Source organism: Bicyclus anynana, chromosome 23 (assembly GCF_947172395.1).
Source record: "Bicyclus anynana chromosome 23, ilBicAnyn1.1, whole genome shotgun sequence".
Lineage (NCBI taxonomy): Eukaryota > Metazoa > Arthropoda > Insecta > Lepidoptera > Nymphalidae > Bicyclus > Bicyclus anynana.
This window is the reverse complement of record NC_069105.1, coordinates 3725181-3746110: the sequence shown is the minus strand read 5'-3', so window position 1 is coordinate 3746110 and position 20930 is coordinate 3725181. Positions and strand designations below refer to the sequence as shown.

Genomic DNA, 20930 nt, shown 5'->3' with positions numbered 1-20930 from the left:
CCCCCCCACTTCGTATTATAGACAAGTGACTAATTAAAAAGTCCAAGACAACTCACTCGGTATATTTTTGGACTTGATACGAGTATGCTTCGTGCTTGAAATCCGTGTGTAAAAATCGGACTACTCTCAAAAAGTAATACGTTGTTTTACATTACAATCAATGGGTAAAGAATCAATCATCCCCTGTTTTCCTGCCCTTAGGATTGGAGTATTTTTATCAAATTTATATGGGACTAACTTTGAAATATACCCTTTCCAATAAAAAAAGAATTATCGAAATCGGAGTGGGCCGAGTTTGCGTATTCATACATGAAAAAACGTCAAATTGATAGCGTTCTCTCCGTCTTTTCTTCTGTTGGAAATCAAGACATGCTGACTTTGTGTTTAATATAATGACGGATTCATCAGGGATCCTCAGATCATTGTTTTCAACTGATGATACTAACAAGTTAAATTTTCGTGAATAGCTTCATCTCGATGAGACGATCAACTTTTTTATTTACGAAAATTCTTGATTATGTTAGCTGAGCTACCAGGAAATGAAAATTTCTACGCATCGCAACGAGATAATGTACCACGCAATTTGTAAGACATATTGGCGAAGATGGTAAATATGCAGTTTAGGTCACGATATTATAAACTGTCCTTATTCTCACACAGAAGGTCACACAAATATAATGTGTTACGAGAACATGCAAGCCGAGCGAATGTTGTAACACCTCCATTGTTGTGAACATAATGAAGTTTTGGAATTGGCCTTCGTACACGTATAAATGAGCGGTTATTTAAATAAATGACTATACATTATCATTAGTATAACTATTGTATAGCTATTAAGTAGAAAATCTTGAAGCTATTTCGTTTTAAGTTGCTAAGTAATCTATTTTTCGAAGATCAACACAATAATTTGTAGTGTAATCACACAACACTAGGTTACAAAAAATTAGTAACTCTTTTAAGGGCAATTGCATACGTTTTTATAATAAACTACCACATGTAGCCACTGGAATGTCTCTCAAAAAGTTCAAAGTGTTTATTAAACACAAGCTTTTAGGAAAGTCTTATTATAGTGTTAATGATTATATAAATGATAAAGCTTGGTGTTGGACTGTAATAAACGACTGTATGTTTTTTTAAATAAGTTTGTATAATGGTGGTAAACAAAAAAAAATAAACCTTGGCTGAGTTTGTTGTGGCCTCTTCTCAGACCAAGGCGCGTTTGGAACCCTCGTAACTTTAATTTTAAGTTTTCGACTATTATTACCACCATTTGATTAAATTAAATTATGACATAATCCTGACATTTCAAATGTGCTTGTAAACTAAGCCTAATTGAAATAAATGAATTTTAAAATTTTATTTTTTTGAATCCAAGTAGGTACCTACATAGTGTGAAACGAAGATAATTTGGTGATCCTTGAATTTTGAGTTTCGAGTCCATTGTGTTTGAGGAGCGATTGAGTAGCTCTTTATAATATAAGTGTAATTTGTTGGTACCATTCCAGGCATTATTTTTATACTTATTACCTAGGTTTTTAGTTTAAGTTTCTTATTTTATTCTTTCTCAAATAAAAAAAATAAAGGGAATACAATTTTCATATCTATGTCATCGAACTATTACAAAATAAAGAAATGAGCAGCCAGCGAAGCGCTACGTTATATGAGACCAAGGTTCTTACACTCATCGTTTTTTCCACCAGCCATTGAACTTTACCTGCCACTGCCAATTTACTATCAACAGTTATTATAACACTTATCACGATGCGATAACGTTTATTTTCGTTTGAAACAGGTGCATTAACGTTTGTAGTGAGTAAGTTCAAGGTTTGGTTTCTGCGCTTTTTCTATAGTATTCTGTAACACGCTTTGTATTGTTCACATCGGTATGCTGGTGAGGTTTTTGTGAAAGTGTGTTCCGTGTTGTTATAAGACGTATGAGTTATACATTTGACACAATATATGAAGAAAACAGTGACACTATTAAGGTGCTGATAGACTTGAGCGTTCACTTGTAACAGAACACCAAACATTTGCCGTTTTTACATTTGTCGAACTGAACAACGAGCCGAGCCAAGCATAGCCAAGTATTGCTACGAACATCTTGGTAATAGGCTACTTGCCTCTTTTGTAAACAGTGTTTAAACTGAATTATAGAAGTATTATAAGCTATATTTTATTTTGTTCCGTAAACTTCCTAATTTTATAGTGTCATCACAAGTATAGACAATGTATAGAATCTTGTATGACATAAATCAGGAAATTTGTTCGGACGTCTCGTCAATAATAACCAGTAAAAAATTTAATATAAATGAAAAAATATCTTCAAAATTTTTGCCGTCGAAACACAACACTTTAGCAATTGATGTCATTCATAGAGACAACAGCGTGATTGGCGTTTGCAGTGATGTGATTATATCACGTCACCGCAAGCGCCAATCACAAACCGATGCCTTGTAGCGAATGACGTCAAAGTTTATGATTGGCGTTTGCGGTGACGTGATAAAAATACAATTTTGTTTTATAAAAATATTACAATTACGAGATTATTTTCACAAATAAATATTTTCACAAATAAATAATTTCTAGGCATCTAAACTGTCTCTATGCAAAAAATCTTCTTTGTTCTGTACAGCAGGCGAGTAGCTTTTTCTAGCGATCGCTCTATTCGATGTTCCGAGCTGGCTAGAACGCTCGCAAGAACGCTCGATAGAATGTTCTCATAGTTTTCTGTGATGTAACGCATTCGCACGAATGCTCATGTCTATTAGCACCTTTAGGGACCGCATACACTCGTTTTCCGTATTCGTCTTCCTAATGCGTAATTTTGATATTTTAAATGAGTCCCATTGTGAAAGATCCCCAAGACTGTGATGGACCTGCCAATGAATAGCTTTAAGCAATGTGTCAAAAAACATTTACTTAGTCGAGGTTACTAGACCGTTGATGAGTTCCTCAATGATAAAGATGCTTGGAGGCCATTGGATCAGCTTCCACCTTCACACAGGAAGTAAAACTACAAGAAATTCTAATGTTGTCATCAATTGTAAATTATGATATTGTATGATTTTTTTTAAAGAGCAACTGTTGAGTTCGAGCCGGTTTCTTCTCAGCAGAACCGCCTTCCGAACCGGTGGTAGATTCTTTACAAATAGTCAATTGATGTATCAAAAGTGCTTGTAACCTGAGCCTACTTGAAATAAATGAATTTTTAATTTTAATTTGACCACGATCCATGCAACTGGGTCGAAATATCGACATTAAAATTCTCGTCGTTTTATCGTGGTATGTTTAGATAATATTCGGTCAGATATGATGATGATGATGTACCTAAACCAGAAGCGGTTCATTCATTTACAAGCGGGGCATATAATCATTCGTATTTAAATGTTTAACATTTCTTTCTTCTAAATATAATTGCCAGATGTCGGATTTCTTTTTGTAATGTAAATTTATTGTTTACCATATTTCCCGTAACGGGATCTAAAACGGTAAGAATTAAATCAATTTGTGCCTACTTTATTTTGTGGCTCTTGTGTTTTATGTTGAATTTGTATTTCGGTGGTTTAAAGTTTCCTCTACACGATGGATTTGTGTCGGAAGTGGGATACTGTTTTAAAGTGAGTTTGTTATTTCTTAAATCATGCTTTTGTTATTAATTTGTGAGTATTTAAGTAGTTATTTGTTTTCGTTACGGGCAAGTTTTGTATAACAGTAGGTACATTACCTTTGCTTTACATTTATTTCTCGAAATAAACAAATTTTGCTGGATATCTTGCTAATTCTTCTGCATTCATGACTTCTTAACAAACTTGACTTTTGTAAAGCTTGTACAGTCTACTTGTTAAACAATTTTATTTACCATTGTAGTACGCCAGAAAAACATCAGCTGGAAAGATTTAAGACCTTTGCAGAGCAAATCAGGAATGAGTTAATCATATTTCTCCAAGTGTTGAATGAGTAGTCAGACAGACAAATGTACAATTATTAAAAAAAATAACACTATTCCAAACAAGACTAAGACAAATCCAGCCCTTAATTTTTATGTTAAAAAATATCCGTATGAGTTTGAAGTCCTGACTTTCGATCTAAAATTAAAATTTTTGCTTTACCATGTATCATAAGCATGACTAGCTGACGCCGCACGGTTTCGCCCGCGTGGTTCCCGTTTCCAACGGAATATGGGGATAATTTAGCCTATAACAATCCTCGATAAATGGGCTATCTAACACTGAAAGAATTTTTTAAATCGGACGAGTAGTTCCTGAGATTAGCGCGTTCAACAAATGCAACAAACAAAGTCTTCAGCTTTATATTATTAGTATTTTATTTATTTACGTTATTAAAAGTTAAAAACACCAAACACAAGACATTTTGTTAACACAATAAAGTGAAGAATATTAACCAACGTGGACTGTTACAAGAAAGAAGACAAGACATCGTGTAAAGGCCGCTTAAGAGATTCGTTTCGTATTCAGCCACCAATTATTCTCCGGTCTCGATTATAAAATATAATGAAACCTCTCGAGGATCTGGGGTTTGGCTCTAAACAATAAGATTTTATGTACTTCCACGGTTTTGATGTTGTTTGTTTTTGTGACGCCCGGGGATTTGTCTGGGGCTCGTTTAAAGTATCCACAAGACAGTGCACCCCAAACTTTTAACCGATACTCGGGTATAAACAGAATTTAACTTATGTTAGAAATAGTACTTGCTTCTCGCCTATTTCGTATAGATACGTGTCGCCGCCTAGCGTATAGTAGCGTCATTCCATTTCATACCTTTATGACTTCCGGTTATTATAGTTAAATTTAATTAATTAACAATGATTATCAATCCGAACAGTGTAAAGGTTATTATTAATGATTTATATAAATATAATTATTTATTTTACATAATATAAATTCATCATTGGTTATTTTACTCTTACCAATTGTGACGTTTAATTTAACCATAATTTGGTACATGTTTGTGGCGGCTATCATTTTTGTATTCCAAAACTGCACAATACAGCATTTTTCTAATCGTTTTTAATTATTTTCAATTACCGAATTTGACAACCGCAGGACGTAACGTGTCAGTCAATGAAACAAGACTGCTAGTACATGCGCGGATAGGCTTGCGAAGCTCCGCACACCCGGGTGTAAGCGGGCCACGCCCCTATGCTACTTCTATTGCTAAAAGCGTTAGCTTTTAGCGATCTCTGTTCTGTGCGTTGAGTTATGTTGGTATGTTTTTGTTGGTACTTGAGTCTTCCGGATCTCATACTTTCTGATGAAACTTTCTAAATTAACTATACTATTTCGTTGGACACAATTGACTTAAAGAAGGTTCCTTATTAACTACGGAATCCTAATACACCAATGTTTTAGACAGAGAACAGAGTTTTACAGAGAAATAGCCAACAGAATATCGGCATGATAAAGGGACTTGAGCAGTGATAGCCCAGTGGTTATGACCTCTGCCATCGATTTGGAGGGCGTGGGTTTGAATCCTGTCCGGGGCATGCACCTCCAACTTTTCAGTTATCTGCATTTTAAGAAATTAAATATCACGTGTCAAACGGTCAAGTAACATAACATCGAAAGAAACCTGCATACCTGATAATTGTCTTAATTCTCAACATGTGTGAAGTCTGCTAATCTGCCTTGGGCCTGCGTGGTGGAATATTGGCCCATCTCATTCACGATTAATTCATGATGTGACTCGTGCTCAACAGTGAGCCGAATATGGGTTGTTAATGATGAAAGTGACTTACATACCTGCTTAATATTATTTTAACAATGGCATTTAATTTTAGAAACACTGACCTATCGTACTTGTATTAGTAAAGCAGTAGTTATACAAAACGTCTGCTATTGTTTAAAACCATTACTCTTGTACAGTTGAGGGGTGGAATTAAGCCAAAGTGCACTCTAGATGTGTAGTGATTATGTACTCGGATATGGACGAGATAATGGGGGAGCTCTCGTTAAATATACGCATAGTGGCAACTGGCAAGAACTGGATTTTTTGTTTAGAAAGGAGCATTAGCAAAGCAGAAAGATGTTTATAAATTACGCAACTCTATTGGCGTGAAATTACGTTTTTACAAATCTCAATTTTCCGGGATTAAAAATACCTTACTCGTGTGTTCTCCTCTAAGGAGAGAAAATGCTGAGTTGGGGCCTTTTTCTAGGTTATGCCACATATTACAGGGAATTCTTTAGTGCTCCACTGTTTGAGTGGACAGTTAAGCCATAATGTATAGATTTAATGTGATATGTGGCATTACTTAAAAAAAGATCTTTCTTTCTTTCTTTCTAAGGTCCAATTTAGCTTTATTTTAGTTATTTTTTGCCTAGCTCTACCAACAGACATACAAATAATCCAATCATCACATTATCACACTAATATTATAAAGGCAAAAGTTTGTGTGTAAGTTTGTAAATATGTTTGTTCCTCTTTTACGCAGTGATTTTACTCTGGATTAACACATAGGCTTCTTTCATCCCGGAAAGATCCATGGTTCCCGCGGGATTTGTGAAATACTGAATTCCACGCGGACGAAGTCGTGGGCGTCCCCTAGTTAAACATAAATGCAAGGAGCAGAAAGATATATAAAATGCAAATCTATTTATAGGTAAACACCGCATGCAACTGTCTATCTAGCTTTATACCGAATTTCATCCTTCACACTAATACAATAAAGAGGAATAGGTAAAACTACTACACCAATTTGAAAAATTCTTTCAACAACGGAAAGCTACATTATCAAAGAGTAGCATAAGCTATATTTTATCCCCATATTATTACTAAATCGAAAACTACGTAGGTTTAACCGCGGGGGGTTGGGATTAAAGAGGAATAGGTTCTGAAACTACATTTGAAAAATTCTTTCACAAACTGAAAGCTACATTATCAAAGAGTATAGTATGCGCATTATCATCTGAGTCGTCCGGTCATAAAAGTCAAAAAAGATAGGAATGTGCAGCGCGCCTACCTGCGCACCCTAATTATCGATAAACGGCTACCTGCGCACGTGCTAATGATGAGTCAATAATGATTTGGACGATTCTGATTGGTCGGTTTCTAATGTAATTGCATTGCGTATTTTTTTTGCTATAAATGTGTTTACTGCAATTAAATAAATACATTCATGTGTTACTCGTTGCGCACTATGGATACTAATATATAATAAATTTGGCAGAAGACGAAGATTCTGATGATGAAGACTCAGATGAAGATTAATTTTATTTAGTTAATAATTATATAATATGAAATATGTATTATATTAAATCAAATATTGTTAATTTTTTTAATTTTGTGAACAAGATACGATAATAAACTTTACTTATCGATAATATGTCTTTCATTGTTACACCCTTCACTAGACGGCTCCATAAGACCCATAAGTGCAAGCGAGATAGATATAGAGAAATGATTTATGGCCCTAAGACTCAGTTGTTAATGCTATTAGTATAGTTAGTATAGGCTATATTTTATCCCCCTATTCCTCCTAAATCAAAATTACGTAGGTTGTACCGCGGGGGGTTGGCTAGTACCTAATACATTCCTAACCCCATTGAGTCCGCAGTGAAGTTATTGACCTTCTTGTGCTAAGGAATCCGTTTGTTGCAGGTCGCGCGCCGGTAACCATGGCTGCCGGCGTGGAAACAACCCCCTGAACCCGCCGGTGAGTACACACAGACATCTATTTACATAGTTTCTTTTATTTATTTCTCATTCTATAGTAATCGTTGGCTTATGGAGATTGCCCACCTGATAATATGTGGAAGCGATACAGGGCATGTGGCCAAGTTACACATCAATTCTATTTCTACAAACTCCAACGCTTCGTGAATTAAAAATGTTAAAACGCTAACTAGGGCAGTCAATGAATACATAAAACAAGCATACGCAGGAAGTCCTCAGAAACAGTTCCGATATTAATGACTTTTTTTAAGTCTTGTTTTTTATGTTATTTAAAATCTGAAATGTTTTGGTGCGGGGACGAAATGATTTATATTTTTTTTAAATATCTATACAATTTATATAATAAATAATTATAAAATACTACCGACTAAAGTAATCATTAAATAGAAAATATTATAATATTTTCTTCTTCTTATTAAATTCCTGCATAAGTTCGTGTATTTGAAGTCTGTAGTGTTTTGTTTTTTAATTATTTCATATATAAATCTGAATATATATTGTTAAAACAATATAAATAATTCTGTCCCCACTCCAAAAGGTTTCTGATTTCAAATAATATCAGAAAACAAACTGAACAAAAAAACATCAAAATCGGAGCTGTTTCTGAGCTGGTCGAGGAAATATGCTCTATTTATTCCATTAACCGCTTCGAAGACTAAAACATGTACGGGAATGATAAATATAATTAATAGATTCATCCTATCGCTAACGAACTAATGTCAACCCTATACATTTTTAAGTTCGCAAGCGTTAGTTTGTATAACTTGGCTACAGGCATCAAATCAAATCAAATCAAATCAAAAATCATTTATTTCAAGTAGGCTCAGTTTACAAGCACTTTTGACACGTCAGTTGACTATTTGTAAAGATTCTATCATAGCATAGAAAACATATGCTACAGGTACAGGCTCACATCAGGAGTAACAAATTTTTTTTTTAAATTCCAGCTAGTGTGAGCTCAAGTGCCAACGTTATTAGATATAGTATTCTAGTTTTTGCCCGCGACTATGTCTGCGCAGGATTAGTATCTCAAATTGCCTATTTTTGTCACTATTTTAAAAAAAAAAATTATGGGAAATAAAGAAACTGGACCTTTAAAACCTGCTGCAAGTGCTGCCAGTACATTTCAAACCCATCACCACATTAGTGACTAAACCCGACTTCACCTGCGTAGTTGAATAGCATTTCATTGGCGAAAGAATTTTTAAAATAGGTTCAATAATTTCGGAGCCTATTTGTTACAATCAAATATAATTTCCTCTTTTACCTTTATCATCATCATCATCATCATTATCAACCCATATTCGGCTCACTGCTGAGCTCGAGTCTCCTCTCAGAATGAAAGGGATTAGGCCAATAGTCCACCACACTGGCCCAATGCGGATTGGCAGACTTCACATACGCGAACTAAGAAAATTCTCTGGTATGCAGGTTTCCTTACGATGTTTTTCCTTCACCGTTTCAGACACGTAATATTTAATTTCTTAAAATGCACACAATTGAAAAGTTGGAGGTGCATGCCCCGGACCGGATTCGGACCTCCGAATCGAAGGCAGAGGTCATATCCACTAGACTATCACGTCTCCCTTTACCTTTATAATAGTGTAGAATTGTAGATGGTCTGGGCACCTCAGCTCGCTATAACATTTGCAACAGTAATGGCTTGTATAACATTACCTTAGCAACGCATCAAAATTTACCAAATCCGTTACAATTGCGATGTAATTTGAATTACAAATTATAATACGTTTCTCCTTGCTCTAGAAATCCTCGGTGAATATAATTACTGATGAAAAGAAAAACAACTCTTTTTATAATTATAGTACGTATAATGACGGTAGTGTATAACGTACATTAGCATTATGAATTGATACATGTAGTATCTCGTTGGTCCAGTGGTTTGGTATAACGAGGTCCAGGGTTCGAGTCCTGGGGTGCTAGTAGGCGACCAAGTGAAGAGAAATGGACAAAATATCGTCCAATAGCAGCGGAGTTGTCCTAGTCTCATCTCTGTCTACCCAACTCCCAACGCAATGACTTCCGGTAGCATCGCCATTGGTTAATTTGTCTATTTCTCTTCATGAGATTATCTCGTTCGTCGCATGTTAGTTTTCTTTTTTTTTTTTAAACTTTCCGAGATCATGTCACGGCCTCCGTGGCGCAGTGGTGTGCGCGGTGGATTTACTTGACGGAGGTCCTGGGTTCGATTCCCGGCTGATCCGATTGAGGTTTTCTTAATTGGTCCAGGTCTGGCTGGTGGGAGGCTTCGGCCGTGGCTTGTTACCACCCGACAAAGACATACCGCCAAGCGATTTAGCGTTCCGGTACGATTTCGTGTAGAAACCGAAAGGGGTGTGGATTTCCATCCTCCTCCTAACAAGTTAGCCCGCTTCCATCTTAGATTGCATCATCACTTACCAACAGGTGAGATTGTAGTCAAGGACTAACTTGTAGAGAATAAAAAAAAGATCATGTTACTCTTTAATAGATACAGTTTAAAATAGTAGAAGTAGAGTTAACACATATTAAAAATAATTGATTAATAATTTCACCTGAATGACTATGAATGTTGCCAGATATCGAAAAATTCATCTCCTATCTATATACGTCTCGAATCAATTTCAAGACAGAACGAATGAATTAATTAAAAAAAAAACATTCTTTACATACCCTACCGAGGGCAGCAAATTTTGTATAAGTGTTATTTTTAATTTTATAGTTTTAGACAATTTATGCTTATTTTAATAGTTACATTTTATTTTACGAGTAGGTCAGAATTGACAATAAAATCACACAATTCTTTAAATTATTTATTAAGTTTCCAAAACTCTACATCTCCTACAGCACGGCTATTCTCTAACGATGTTTCGTATAACTCGCAAGTGCGAGTTTCGAATTCACCGCTATCTTTCTCATTCTCTAGTATAGTGTTAAACAGAGAGAGATAGAGGTGAATTAGAAACTCGCACTTGCGAGTTATAAAAATATCGTTACAGAATAGCCTAGCTGGTCTGTAACACAGAAAACTGTGGCGAGATTTTTAAACATGACAATGACTGAAGAGGCTTTGTTAAATATTACTTATTGTCTCTATTCAGTCACAATCTTATAAACGTGGTTTGTTTATGGTAAAGACATTTGAAACTTTGAATTATTCTCGAAGGATTACAAATGGCGGATTTGCTCCAGCATTAAAGGCTCGTCTCTTAATCTGTAGGCTTTTATTCGTTCAGTTTTGAGTGCGTAAAGCCTTCAAATAAATACAACTCCATTATCTTTTATTGTATGAAAACATTCAACAATGTCTCGTAGCTTTGTTTCAATAACCACTTGGGATTCAGAAGTGGGATAACTCTTTGAACATCTGCTTCAAAGTTAAACATAACATTTTAGTTAAAATACCTATTCTTTTAAAGTTTATTAAAAAAATATTAATATTAATACAGTGCAACCTCGATATAACAAATCGGAGGGGAACAAGAAAATATTCGTAATATCAAGTAATTCGTTGAACTGAGGTTTGTTATGTTGAGGTTAGATTGGTCTAAAATTCGTTATAAAGAGGTAAAAGAATAGTTTTATTCACCTCAATATTACGTACTTATCTTGTTATAGCGAACAACATCTACTAATAAATGATAACACATTTTTATCAAATTACTATAATGTATTTGCTATGTATTTAAAAACAATAATAAATTTTTTTTCTTACATTAATAATCAAAAAGAATTAAGAAGTGGTTATACATAGTAGCTGAATCTCAATTTTTTTCATTTATTAGAAAAAAAGTCATTGATAGTTGTCTGTTTACCACCGGTATGAGTTATGACATCCAAAGCGCAATCTAATTTCGTGATGGATTTCACTACATCGTCACTCAAACCTCCCTTTTTGAGAAATACAGATTTTATTGTATTCAAAGCATTATAAGCATCTTTTATTGTGAAGTTATGCTCATCAATTTCACCCTCTTCTTCCTCGTCTTCATCCGCTTCTGCATCAGTAACTGGCAACACAGATGTGACGATGTCAGCAACTTTACAAGTTACTTTACAAACAAAAGCGTTTCGAAACATGTCGAGACATGAATCACATTATAAGATTAAGAGTTATTATTGATAGAAACTTTATATAAAGGTTTTGGGTTGGCAAAATTCGTTAATTAGAGGTATGAATACTTTTTCTTGATAGTTGAAAATTCGTTATAAAGAGGTTGTACGCAAAGAATGTTCGCAATGTAAAGGTATATTTTATATTGACTCTTATGGACAATTCAAGGGGATTACGAAAAATTTGTTAAATCGAGGTAGTCGTTATATTGAGGTACGTTATATTAAGGTTGCACTGTAGATATCACACTAATATTATAAAGGCAAAAGTTTGTGTGTAAGTGTGTAAGTATGTTTGTTCCTCTTTTACGCTGCGGCTATTGAAGCGATTTGGCTGAAATTTGGAATGGAAATAGATTATACTCTGGATAGGCTACTTTTCATCCCGGAAAAATCAATTGTTCCCGCGGGATTTGTGAAAAACTGAATTCCACGCGGACGAAGTCGCCGGCGTCCGCTAGTGTTAGATTTTTAATTATTTAAATAATTATAAATACATAAGACAACATATAAAAACTCCTTCTTCCAGATAAATGTTTTAATCTGTACTGTTTATTAATGATAATGGTTTTATTCTGAGGTTGGTAGGGTATTGTGATATATACTCTATGTAAAAGAGGCGAACATGCGATTATGTGGCGTGAAGTTTATTTAATTAATGTATTATCCATCTACCAAAGTAACGATTTGTTTAAGAATGAGTAATAAGTTATTTGAAATACAGTTTATACATTCCAGCTTGTGTTATTTTATTCCTTTGCTTTTATCAGAAGTGAGAGTACCTACGAACACGATGTCATTACCTACATTAAAGTCGATCTACAGAAAGAAAATGTAACGGCATTTAAATGAAGTGTGAATTTGGGAAACAGTGGTTTACATTACGAGAAATGCGATAAAAATCATACGTGTGTACAACCATTAAGTATGTATACCACTGACGGCTATGGGACGCACGCCGCACTGGTCCCGGTAAAAGTATTTATGCGATGTCGGTTGTCGATGCTTACAATATCTAACAAGAATGAAGAAACGTAAACGTAACACACTTATACCATGTTGACGATATTTATGAGCAAAACAGTCAAACAGTCCAACAGCACTCATAAGAGGATATTATTTGAAAAACTGCGAGAGAACAGAGAAGAACGTGTAAATTAATAACAAAATACAAAGATGCATGTGTGGTGTTAGCTGCAGAGTTATATGAGATGGAATCCTGTTGGTTTGACGGATGAGAAATACCAATGATGTCTAAATATATTAAACTAGGTGTCTGGTGAGTTTTATTAGTTTGATTAAACAGCCTCATAAATTATTCAGTTGTGACTAATATGAAATAAAATTACAAAGAATAAATAATCACTAGGTGAAACTAAGTATGGTTGATAGGTTGTCAGTTTGTCTGGCTTATTGTCAAAACATTTTTGTTAGATGACTATATCTAGGAAACCAAAATCATTTAAGTGAAAAGTACACACACACACACACACACATACACACTGCTCAAGAAATTAACGTATGAAGACAGACCACTCTAGGGTTGTTAGGATGTAGGACACTGGCATAATGTAATATTGAGAAATCTTAATTATAGAACTACATTACATCCGTTGCTGACATGGGACTAAAATGAATTAACTAAAATATTGTTTTTTTTTGTGCCTGTAACTTCAAACTATACATTTGTTATATGTGAGTTTTTATGACTGAATAACATAAAAATTAAAAATATATGAAGTTTTATGTAATGGTTCAAGTATTATTTTAGGCCTTGATGTAGGTACCTGATAACAAGTTTTGAGACAGCTATTACAATATTTTCAGATAGGATTTGCTTAGATATATCATTATGTAGATTACTGTATGTACTTAATATAAATTTTTTTAAATCTTTTAAGAAATTGGATTGATAGATTTCTTGAAAAATAAATTTGTAGTTATGTTTGAAAACCTATTTAACTATTCAAGCGTTGACAACATGCCTTCAGCCTATTTAGTATAGAACAGTTATTAACAATCTGCAGCAACACAGTAAATGATTCTTATCCATGAATATTATTATATTCGGCTTATCTACAAGAGTACTAAGAGATATTATGATATTCATCTTAATGAAATCTTATAATTAATTAAATTGGAGATTTTTTTTTAGGGTGATATTAAAAAGTTACTTGTGTGACAATTGAGTAATAAATAATTAATTATAATAATATCATTGATCACAAATTGTCTTAGAGCCCAGTCTGTATGGACTTCAAGTAAAGAGACACAGATTGCCATAAATAGGTTGTAAAATATTTGTCTAAGACATATTTTGACAGTTTTGTGGGTGGGTGACGTTGGGCTCTCTTTTCATTAATGATCATGTGCAGATGTATAGATTCTACATACAAGTAAATTAACCATACTATTGCTGTTGTTTTAGATTCAATCAATCAGTTTATTATTTGCAGATACACTAGTGTATTTAATCCATGTCTCATTTGTTTATTTCTAGCATTTTATTAGATTGCAACATTTTGTATAATTATGAAAATTAGTAATTATTATGGGGTTGTGGTTAGAATTATATATTCCGATGGTTACAATGATATGTGCATAAGGTTTTAACTAGGGTATACTAGTACACTAAAGGTAAAAAAAAAAATTAGAAAATTCCTTGGCCAACATATTAAGTGGTATAGGTTTTGAATATAGATTTGTATTGGGTCCTTAGGTAGTCAGTACATTTGTGCATCTACAAAGTGCACGCCACCGAGTTGTTGGTACCTGCATGCAACTGATGGGTGGTCTGCATCAAGTATGAATCAATATAGAGACTTAAATCATTACATCAGTAAAATAATTAATGGATATAGCCAAAAAAAAAAAAAAAAAGAAATTTAACAGAATTAAAAAAAAAAGAATATACTAAAATTAATGAATAGGTAAAACCTCTGATAGCAAACTAGAGGTATATAACAAAGGGGGTGGTCTGGTCTAAGACAGGTTTATGCTACTATTATTACAAAAAAGGGGGTAGTCTGAAGATAATTATACAATACATAGTCAAATATCATCTTTTCTTATCTAGTGATAACTACTAGGATTGGATTACATACTAAAATTATTACAATCATAAATCGCAATATTTTCAAGAAGTCTTTATTATCATTAAAAAAAAAAGCATTTCTTTAAGAGAAAGAGTCTTTTGTCTGAATTAAAGTAAATTGATAGATTAACACATGTTTAACATTTTATTTCATTTTATGTACCGGGTCTAAGGTTCATTCAATTATAGACTGATTTTCTCTTGGATGCTAGGTATGCTAGTTATGTTAAATTAAATTATTTGTCAAACAAGTATGATATTTATCTGAACGATTAAGTGACTGAGCTATGTGATACTGTGTGAAAATATTTGATTACAGATCCGAGATGCATGGATATTGATTGATGAATATGGGATATATGAGATTCTCATGATAATCATTGGGTTGAACACAGCCCTATTCGACAGTTGACCCAAATCACAAAGATGAGAGAAGTTACACTATGTATTGATAACACACGATTTAAATTTAGTATTTTTATTTATGATATGATGATATTATAATTATGTATTATATTGAGAGTTATTAGTTTTGATATCATATATACATATATTTTAAATATTTGCTCACATCCATGATGTTATTCATTAATTATGACTTACTGATGACGATTTGTGTTTTGGTAAAATTTTAATATAAGGATAGATGTATTACACAGGCCGACACGATTTTCGTTGTCCAAGATATAATTATTTTTTTTCTACTGATTTTGTAGTGCTGATTACGAAATCAGACCTAATTTTATCATATCACATCAGATTTTTAGTAAAATTAATATATTCGCTAGTTTTGATTTTTCAGTGAAATTTTCGAGTTTTGGCACTCTTTCTTTGAATTAAGCGACCTCTCATGAGAAATTACTTCAGTTATAACAACGACACACCTATTTGTAACGCGTTTCGTGGAAATAAGCTGTTATAGTGCTTTTGTTAAAAAAAAAAATATATATATATTTTAGTTAATGGTTTTTTTTGTTGTTGGAAAACGTCTGATAAACATAACGTCTTCTATAAAGTGTCACAATAGTCCAGATATATTTTGTTACATTTGTTGAAACTTTATGATTCTAAGCAAAAACTGAAAAATTTGTGGAAAATATGTATAATAAATATGTAGCTTATTTTGACTTCAAAATACAAATAAAATCGTGGACTCTGCAGTTTGTACTAATCGTGTTGAACAATTAAGGCAGTGGACACTGGACATACAGCAAAAGACAATCTCTACCTTTTGGTACTACCTATGATATAGTGAAAGCAAGACAATCATACAGATATTGTTATTTTTGCTGTATGTTAGAAGCTTTTAAAGTAAAATTTGTTTTCCTTTTTGTAAAAAAAATTGATGTGATAGATTAATTGTGCAGGTATTTTTGTGTTCAAAATACTATAAATTACTGATAATTTTTACTGAAATCAAAACAACGTTCAAAAAGTATTCATTTGTCGGCCGGTGTTATCGATAATATTTTAGATAGTATTATAGTATAGTAGTGTTATGACGACTAATATACCGTTATTTGTTTTGTGAATGATTATGGATATATTTGTTGTATAATAATTTCTCTATTGATTATTACACAGCAAAATAAAATAAATAAATAAATATAAAAAGATTCCAACGAATTGATAAACTCCTTTTTTTTGAAGTCGTTTAAAAATGTATGTATATGTATTTATATCTGATTTTATATTTTGATTATCTTCTATCACATGTCATCTGGAAGTCTAACACGATCATGAAGTCCTGTAACTATATTAGTTCTGAACTTGATGGTGAGGGGTTCGGTGCAGATGCAACACATCATCTGGAAGTCTAACACGATCACAAAGTCCTGTAACTTTACTAGTTCTTGACTTGGTGGTGAGGGGTTCGGTGCAGATGTCACACATCATCTGGAAGTCTAACACGATCACAAAGTCCTGTAACTTTACTAGTTCTTGACTTGGTGGTGAGGGGTTCGGTGCAGATGTCACACATCATCTGGAAGTCTAACACGATCACAAAGTCCTGTAATTTTACTAGTTCTGGACTTGGTGGTGAGGGGTTCGGTGCAGATGTCACACATCATCTGGAAGTCTAACACGATCACAAAGTCCTGTAACTTTACTAGTTCTGGACTGGGTGGTGAGGGGTTCGGTGCAGATGCCATTAATCGATGATGACGAATTTGACAAATATAAATAATGTTTTGAAATGATGAAAATAGATAAGTTGATTGACAAAAGCTTCACATGAACATTATGTTTATTTATAATATGTATCACTCTTATTCTTATTTAACATTTTTATGATAAAAGTATATAGAAGAAATCAAGAATTTCATTATAGTTTCATTGGATTCTTTTAAATAACTTATGGGATGCTGTGTGATAATTAATTATAAAATTTTATTGTTAACATTGTTCTATTTATAGTTGATATTATAGTAATGTCATAATTTCATGATATTCTTGTGTTGTTTGGGGACAAACTTTTAGTAAGGATGGCCGAATATTAGAAGATAAAGACATTACATTTGTAAATATTACATATCGTCTATGTACTTAATGCTTTAAATTAATCTACTACTCTGTCTAAGTTAATTACAATATTTAATAAGTCTCTGTCTAGAGTAAAGCTCCCTCTTGTCATCTGGAAGCTCAGACAAATATTAGAAGATAAAGACATTACATTTGTAAATATTACATATCGTCTATGTACTTAATGCTTTAAATTAATCTACTACTCTGTCTAAGTTAATTACAATATTTAATAAGTCTCTGTCTAGAGTAAAGCTCCCTCTTGTCATCTGGAAGCTCAGACAAATATTAGAAGATAAAGACATTACATTTGTAAATATTACATATCGTCTATGTACTTAATGCTTTAAATTAATCTACTACTCTGTCTAAGTTAATTACAATATTTAATAAGTCTCTGTCTAGAGTAAAGCTCCCTCTTGTCATCTGGAAGCTCAGACAAATATTAGAAGATAAAGACATTACATTTGTAAATATTACATATCGTCTATGTACTTAATGCTTTAAATTAATCTACTACTCTGTCTAAGTTAATTACAATATTTAATAAGTCTCTGTCTAGAGTAAAGCTCCCTCTTGTCATCTGGAAGCTCAGACATACATAAGACCTACCTCGCTAGATGTTGTTTTTCGTCAAAGTACATGATTTACTTGTATGATCTAATGCGATTATAAGAACTGTCTCAGTAGAATCGAGGTTTCATAGTTATAACTTTATATTAACATAACTTTTAGTTTAGTTTAGGAATGACAAAATGACAGACAATTTTGTCATGAATTTGGGTAATTGGACTGAATCTGGAAGTGATTAAAGATTGAATTTATTTCAAATTTGTAAAAACAAGAATTAACATACCAGTTTAACTGAATTTAAGTGTTTGGATTTTTATCAATAGAATCACTATCAAAATCTGTATAGGTCTGTATTCACAATTTGTAAATATTGAATGAGAAATCTGTTAAACTATAATTATATAATTCTTAAAGAATAATTAAATGTATTGTAGGGTGTTTCAACATATTGTTAAATCAAGGTTTAAAATTAGAAAATATCTGTAATGACAAAATTGAATTTTACTACTTGTAAATCAGTGAATTTAGCAAGTAGTAATAATAATAGATTAATTGGGACTCACTTTTGTTATAATTAGAAATTATTGGAGAATTAATGAGTTGTGGTAATAAACATAAATTAAAATTTTAAATACTATGAGACATAGTTCAGTGAATCTTTATAATAATGTAATGTTAGAATTTATTTGTGTTTACAAAGTTTGAGGACAAACTTGTAGTCAGTATGGCCGAATGTTAGATTTTTAATTATTTAAATAATTATAAATACATAAGACAACATATAAAAACTCCTTCTTCCAGATAAATGTTTTAATCTGTACTGTTTATTAATGATAATGGTTTTATTCTGAGGTTGGTAGGGTATTGTGATATATACTCTATGTAAAAGAGGCGAACATGCGATTATGTGGCGTGAAGTTTATTTAATTAATGTATTATCCATCTACCAAAGTAACGATTTGTTTAAGAATGAGTAATAAGTTATTTGAAATACAGTTTATACATTCCAGCTTGTGTTATTTTATTCCTTTGCTTTTACTAGTTTATAATAAGACGCAATAAGTTGATGTCCCAACTCATACATACTGACGACCTCCGTGGCGCTGTGGTATGCGCGGTGGATTTACAAGACGGAGGTCCCTGGGTTCGATCCCCGGCTAGGCCGATTGAAGTTTTCTTAATTGGTCCAGGTCTGGCTGGTGGGAGGCTTCGGCCGTGGCTTATTACCAACCTATCGACAATGGCGTACCGCCAAGCTATTAAGCGTTCCAGTAAACGCTAAGTAGTCTTGTCGAAACCAAAAGGAGTGTGGATTTTTCATCTTTCTCCTAACAAGTTAGCCCGCTTCATCAGGTGAGATTGTAGTTAGGCCCTAACTTGTAAAGAAATACTAATGTTATAAATGTCTGTCTATCATCCGGTTATAAATACAGTAAGTAAAAAAAAAGTGTGCGTAAACCCGCTGCCGTATGCAAAAAGAAAGGGATGTCATACAGAACAGCGCCGTAACGCGTTACGTTACGAAGTGATTTACCCTTCCATTAAGAAGTTATCATTTGAAAAACTTATCCTGAAAACCACATTCAGTATGTACACGCGTAGGCCAAAACCCACCATCAGAATAGACCTCAATTTAGTAAATCCTGAATTACACCCTAGTTAAACAAACCCAAGACCTTGCAAAGCGAGGTATTACCAACTGAGCCGCAGGGGTCCTCAAGCATGTACGAATCTGTTAGTGAGTAGTAAAAATTATGCCCAGTCTGTAAGAGCAATAAAAAAGTCGTAAAATTAGAATAACGGGGTAAATAAACAATACCTACTCGTTGACCTGAATGCATAATTACAGCCTAAAAGCCGACTTTTATATAGGTTACATTATACCTACATAAAGTACCTAGGTTTGAGGACGTTTGCATACAATAACACCATACCATATGTGTGTATTCAAGTGTTATGAATACTTGAAAATAACAGCCAAGTGGGTGAGACGACGCGTTGTATGAGGTTCCGTGCTATATAGTTTTTAACTTCCAAAAAGGAGGAGGTTCTACGTACGGCAAAATTCAAAATTCAAAATTCATTTATTTCAAGTAGGCTCAGTTTACAAGCACTTTTGACACGTCAGTTGAATATTTGTAAAGATTCTACCACCGGTTCGGAAGGCAGGTTCTGCTGAGAAGATACCGGCAAGAAACTCAACAGTTGCTCTTTTGAAATAAAAAAGTCATACAGTACTATAATTTACAATTGATAACAATTACAATTACTTATAGTTTTACTTCCTGTGTGAAGGTGGAAGCTGATCCAATGGCCTCCAAGCACCTTTATCGTTAAGGAACTCATCAATAGTGTAGTAACCACGACTAAGTAAATGTTTTTAACACATTGCTTAAAGTCTTAGGAATCTTGTTATAGAAGAGTACACCCAAACCCACAAAAGATTTTTTAACTCTTTGGAGATATATAAATAACTAACTTATGCCCGTGTCTAGTATGCCATAGCTGTATGTATGTATTTTTGTGTATGTCCAGCGATATTTCCATCATTTGTGGGCCGATTTTGAAAATTCTTTATTGTTTGGAATTACTTCTAGGGTGGTCCCATTTTTTTTTGTTTTTAATTATTTACGGCTCTAGCATCTTCGACATAAATAAATTTTATTTTTGTGTAATCCTGGAATACTAAAATAATAATAATAATTAAAATTGTTACACGGATTTGTTGAATTTTCGATTTGTAGTCACTAGCGCTTCAATACTGAGGCGGACAAATTTACTTAATTTCATTTAGTCGCTATATTAAACAACGAACGTTATTTAAACAAATAATACCTAAATATCGTCTACAATGTCGAGTTGTGTTTTCGGGAAATGTAAACAATATATGAACACAAATATGTAGTGGAATTAAAGCCTAAATTGTGCATGTGTGCGC

At 33.2% G+C, this 20930-nt stretch overlaps 1 protein-coding gene across 1 annotated transcript in view; it reads left to right on the top strand.

Annotated features, from left to right (window-relative positions):
• The window catches only part of LOC112049971 (uncharacterized), a 154098-nt gene that overhangs the window by 62749 nt on the left and 70419 nt on the right, over positions 1-20930 (top strand). The window contains exon 2 of the mRNA XM_052888799.1: positions 7618-7672. The gene's annotated coding sequence lies outside the window, so the exon portion shown is untranslated. The remainder of the gene's footprint in view (positions 1-7617; positions 7673-20930) is intronic.